This window comes from Squalius cephalus (assembly GCF_949319135.1).
Source record: "Squalius cephalus genome assembly, chromosome: 10".
In the NCBI taxonomy this organism is placed as follows: domain Eukaryota; kingdom Metazoa; phylum Chordata; class Actinopteri; order Cypriniformes; family Leuciscidae; genus Squalius; species Squalius cephalus.
The window spans coordinates 20,649,040-20,655,519 of record NC_137131.1 but is presented as its reverse complement, the minus strand read 5'-3'; positions in this window follow the sequence as shown (position 1 = coordinate 20,655,519).

The window sequence follows — 6,480 nt, the reverse complement described above, 5'->3', positions numbered from 1 at the left end:
TTGTAAGTGATCAGCAATATTTTAAAACTGATGCGATGTTTAATAGGGAGCCAGTGCAGTTTTGACAGAACCGGGCTAATATGGTCATACTTCCTGGTTCTGGTAAGAACTTTATTAAGCGTGCGGGGCAACCACCCAGTAGAGCATTACAATAATCTAGCCTTGAGGTCATGAACGCATTAACTAATTGTTCCGCATTTGTCAATGAGAGCATATGACGTAATTTAGATATATTTTTAAGATGGAAAAATGCAGTTTTACAGATACTTGACACATGACTTTAAAATGAAAGATTGGTATCAAAGAGCACACCCAGGTTCCTAACCGACGACGAAGACTTAACAGAGCAGCCATCAAGTGTTAGACAGTATTCTAGGTTATTACGTGTGGGAGTTTTTTGTCCAATAATTAGAATCTCTGTTTTTTCAGAATTTAGAAGTAGGAAATTACGAGTCATCCAATTTTTTATATCAGCTATGCATTCCGTTAATTTTGTGAATTGGTAGTTTTCGTTTGGTTTCGAAGAAATATACAGCTGAGTATCGTTGGCATAACAATGAAAGCTAATTCCATGTTTCCTAATGATATCTCTTAATGGTAGCATGTACAGAGTGAACAGCAGCGGTCCTAGTACTGAGCCTTGTGGTACGATGATCCAGGAATGGGTAAAAGCACCAGCACTTCATCCCCAGACGTAAAAGAACGTGCAACTGCTTTCTGATCGAACTTGCGCTTTCATGCCTTTCTGAGCATTTGAGATTCTTTAGCTAGTGACCAAGCAGTATGTAAACGATCTCGAAATGTACTTACATAATCCAGAACATTATCGTTCGGACTCGAATCAGTGGTTAAAATGTGTTCTTTAAGAGCTTTTAAGGGTCCTCTTACCTGATGTCCGAATACGAGTTCAGCTGGGCTAAAACCAAGAGATTCCTGTATAGTCTCTCTTACTGCGAATAACACCAAGGGAACTCCCTCATCCCAGTCTCTAGCAGTGTCCAGACAATATTTCTTTAGCATTGACTTAAGTGTCTGGTGAAAGCATTCAAGTGTGCCCTGGCTTTGCGGATGGTACGCACTTGAAACTCGGTGAGAAATTGCCAAAGACTCCAGTACTTGTTTAACCCTCTGGGGACCAAAAACGCGCCGGCGCGTTTTGCTCGGTTTTTTTTTTAGCAATGAAAAATAAACACAAAATGCTCTGTTAATTTTTATCTTTAATTCTCGTGTTATACATCAATCGATCCTGTTCAGTTTCTATTTTTTTTCAGTATACTCACAATAAAAATAAAGTGTTTTGCTTTTTGACAAATAAAGAAACTTTAACATGATGCGATTTCTGCCTTCTCTCTGTATGTAAACTCCCATTTGAAACGCGTTCGAAAATGATCTATAACTCCACGAAAATTCAGTCAAACAGGCAAACAGACCCACAGGCATAAAGCTTGAGATTGCATCTTTTAAATGAAGTCATTTATATAAAAAACAAATATTATCAGCTTCTGTAATCTGTATAAAAAGAGAGCGATTCCAGTCGAGCTCATTACGAGCTCATTGACTTTAATTCGTTCACGCCTACTCACGGAGCGCGCTATTCACAAGATAATGTGCTAAGCCATCTATGCAAAACAGGTAAACACCCCCAAGCAAATGCATTAAACGCTTCAAGTTTCATCATTTCGTCACCTGCGCATTGGGAAGATGACACGGTACACCGGTGCGGAAGCCCTTCAGTTCGTCCTGGATACTAGTGACGAAGAGTCCAGATTTTCATCAGAAGAGGAGCGCGACTACTCTGATGACCGTTTGTATTTTGAAGAGCGAATTGATGCAGCCGTGGATAGAATTTCGGATGAGTAAGTATTTATTCTTACTTGCATTAGTTGACAAGCTATTCAAAACATGAGCTTACATATTATACTGGGTGGACTTTCCATCCAGAGTATTGACATTTGATATCTACCTATATTCAACACGATCTAATGAAAGTGCATATCTATACCATGAATTTAATATCTCGTACCATTTCAACGTCAAAAATTTTTTGTTTTGTTTTTTTGTGTATGCTACACCCCTTGGTTAGGAAATTTGTATTTGTATGTGTAGCCTAAATGATATGTTTAGATCAGCCTATATGTGCCTGTGTGGCTTTGCAACAAATGTGTTGTTATGCATGCACAATATAACAATTATTGATTGGTAATGTTAATATAAAAGAGCTTATATTGTGTTGCTTTATCAGCATTGCTAAATGTCCATCAGTTATGCATGTGCTGGAATAGTACTCTGTAAAATAAATGATAAAAATAGTTTTCAACTTTTTTTAAAAGGAATGTAGCTTGTTCACTCTCGCCTTCCACTGCAACTCGCAGGACACGGAGCAACGGAAATCAAAAAGAGTAAGTACATATTTATCTACTATTTTTTTATCTACTACTGTGGCTTTGCAAAAAATGTGTTATGCATGCACAATATTACAATTATTGATTGGTAATGTTAATATAAAAGAGCTTATATATTTTTTGTTTTATCAACATGCTGATTGCCCTGCCCTGACATGCTGATAGTACTTTGATCAACCTTTATTAACCTTTATTAATATTATTATTTTTATAGGAATGTGGCAAAGAGGGCCAAGACAAACATTGAATCAATGAAGTGGTACAGAAAGATCTTTCTACACTTCTTGGACATTGCTGCCACCAATGCTTTCCTTATCCACAAAGAGCTATCTGGTAACATGACCCATAAACAGTTCATGGAACAGCTTATTGCAGAGCTCTGTGGTGTGTCACAGAAAGTAGCACCAAAACAAACCAGTAGTCTGATTATTTATTTTGGTCACATTTGATTTGCTTAGAGCTCGCATCAACGGGGCATAAGCATTTACTGTGAGATACCTGCCTTTACTTTTGTTTTTACAAAATTACAATAAAACAGATTGAAAAACCAAACATTTGAATCTCCTCATTCTTTGTTCAGGCTGCCTCACCTGATGGCCCATTAGCACTTGAGGGAGTGTCTATGTCACACCCCTGGTCTGAATCTCATTGATATTGATGACCCATTACCACTCCCACGCATAAACCTCTTCTGACAAAAAAACTGTTTTACAATGTTTAAATCAATGTAGTGTTTCATGTGAACAATTAGGCAGGATGATTTTCACATAATTTTGAAGCTAGAACTCAAAGGGACAACATCAATTAGTCAAAAGTCTTGTGGACACATATTTAATATGTGTTTTGTGTTCTTAAATCAGCAACTTTCATTTTATTTTTTTCCAATAACCACGCATAAACATTATTCTCTTAAAAATACAAACATCTACATACACGTTGCTCGCATATTATGGTAGCCCTGTTTGTGCTATATAGAGTGAATTTACACCTTTGCCATTAACATGTTTATAAATAACTGAAAAAAGCACAAATATCAAGGCATGTCAGAACATCTCAAGGACCCCAAAAACAGCTTGGTCCCCAGAGGGTTAAAAAATATTTATAAAAAATTTGTGCCCTGATCACTTTGTATTATTTTAGGGAGTCCGAAAGTGGAAAAGAACTTCACCAACGCTTTGATGATAATGAGTGTGAATGTTTGACAACCAAAATTATTCTGCCAAAAATAGCAAAAAAAGCACTGTGAAAAGATCGAATAAATTTTACCAGACAATGGTGTTTTTGATGATGCGATCATAGCAACCATGATAGCGACCAGCCTAGAGTAAGAGGCACGCGCGCTAGGGGTTGTTGCTGGTTACTGTATGATGACTGAAATCATGAAATTGCCTTAAACAATTACTAAAAATAAACTGCAGAATGTTACATTTTCTAATACAAATGGTATGTATTCTGTTAGCGCTGCACGAGCTTGCGGTGCCATCTGCTGGAAACACTGAATTTTGTTTGTTTGTTTACCAGGCTTCAAAGTGCATTAGGCATTAACTTTTCATCACTGCTAGATTTTTGTCCCTTACATCGATTTCGTTTAGCATGTAAACACATTAACCTGCTTTCTGTCGACTTATTGAAATTGATATTTTAATGTAAGGTGTTCTCACATGGCGATTTAAAATTTTAGTCCATGTATAGCAAATAACTTTCATAAAACATCAGATTTATATTTAAATCAAGTTTGTTTTTTTAATTGCAAGCAAACATTATCAGTGGTGAAAATTGTGTGTTACTCAATTCTGAAGTGTATTCTTTTTACAGAGAAAACATCCATTGAAATTAAAGCAGTACAATGACTGCATCTTGAAAAGAAAGAACTCAGAAGAACAGAGGTGTGATTAATGTCAGGAGTCATTTCGCTTATAATCCCACTTGTAACTGTTCCACTACTGCGTATGGGTTTGTGTGGAGTTAAGCTATCGGTTCAATGTTTATTTACTTGCCTACTCTAGCACAGTCAGACTGTGAAACAATGTTAGAAAAGACAAGGGTATAGGGTTATAGGTTGTAAATGCAACAGTGCTTATGTAGCAAGTGAACAGCTTTATTTAATTTCTAAAATATCCATGACAACCCCAATACTTGGTCAATACCACACTGGTAAACATGCCATAGTTTGTCTATCAGCATTATCCACAATTATCATTAATTTCTGTATTATGTGTATTTGATAGGTATGGATTACATCCTGCATCATCTTGATGCCATGAAGGACACCCAGGAAAACGAATCGCAGCATGTAGTCTCTGACGAGGATGACTTCTTTTCTTCCATTAAGACTGTTCCATCCACAAGAGCATCTGAATTGGATGGATACTTGGCTTGTGCCTCAGAAGAGATGGAACTGCTTCATTCATTTCCTTTGGTGAAAAAGCTAAGCCTTAAACTGAACACACCCTTGCCTGCCTCTGCAGCATGTGAGCGCCTTTTTAGTTGTGCTGGGCAGCTGTTTACACCTAAACGAGCAAGGCTGGACAGTACAAATTTTGAGAATCAGCTCATTGTAAAACTGAACAACAAATTCAAAATGTAAGCTTGTTGTTGACCCCTACATTAAAATCGCTGCAAGTCTGCGTTCACGTTGAGAGACTTTGTCAGTTATCACATGTTATATTCACTTCATTAATCTAATTTGTGCTACCGGCTCATCTTTTTATGTAAAATTGTTAATGTACAACGCTTTGCAACCTTTTACAATTAACCTGCAAGAAAACCTCTACAGAATGGTTGTCATAAATGTTACCAGATTATTGGTTGCTTTCTCAAATATTACATGGCTTTATTTTTAGTGCTAGAAGTCAAAAATAAAACTGTTGGAGAAATATTGAAATACTGTTTCTTTTTTTTTTTTTCTTTTTTTTTTCTTTCTGTGAATCTGGGATGAAAGAGTAAGCTACATTTTCAATTTGCAGGGTATAAGGTGGACTAACATTCATAGCATAATACTCACCACTCACTACTCTTGAGTACTTTTGAAAGGGCTACTTTTTACTCCTACTTTGAGTAGTATTTAGGACAGGTACTTTTACTCTACTATCATACATTTTTTGACAAGTAACAGTACTTTTACTTGAGTATGCTTTTCAGTACTCTTTCCACCACTGCAGGTACGGCAGTACTGAACAACGTTTTTTTTTTTTTTTAACCCTGGACAAAAGAAATGTCGTAATATCCTATTGTACATCTTTGTAACTAGATGACCAGCAAGCTGATTATCATGTGCTAAACATAAAACATGCTGGCGATAAGGAGAAGGAACAACAACTTGATATACAACATCCCAATCTGAATCGTTAGTGTTAGAACACCACTTTCTCAACAAATAATTTTCAACAAAATAAGCAACTTTCTTGTTCTTAGCCAAATCAAGAGAGATAGCAGAATTAAAAGAAGTAACGAGAGACTTATCCTCTTTCTGCGCTTTTTTCTCAGAGACCTGACCTGGATTCGACTGCGCAGCCAAACCGGCAGCAACCTTCATTGCGTCCAGATCGAGCTGTCACAGCCTCACCTGAATCTCAGCCTCAATTTCGAGCCTGCGTACCTCCAAATGCAGATTCAGCTCAGCCTGACGTGCTTGGGCTTTCTCCTGTGCCTCATATTGCAAACGGGCCAAGCGGACTTTTAGTCGCGCACCATCTCTGGAATCAACAGAACTTGGAGAGAATGGATCAAATGGTGGCAAGCCGGCCTTAGCATCGGCCAACACCTCGGCCTCAGCATCAGCTCTACCGCTCCACTTATTCTCATCATCCACAAGGCTGAGATGCTGAGTGGCTGAGTGCCACTGCAACGTCGCCAACAATGAAATTTCCGCTAGCCTCATCACCACCCACAGTATTTGACATAGGAAGAACACTGATCTCTCTTAAACGCTGTATCAGCCTACTCTTTATGTCACTCTTAAGAGCCTGTCTGCTCACAACTATCTGATAGTGGTCAGCTATCAGCAATAAATCTTGTTTCCTGCACAGATTAATCTGCTCTAAAGACGGACTCGCAATAAACTTCTGAAAGCTAAACA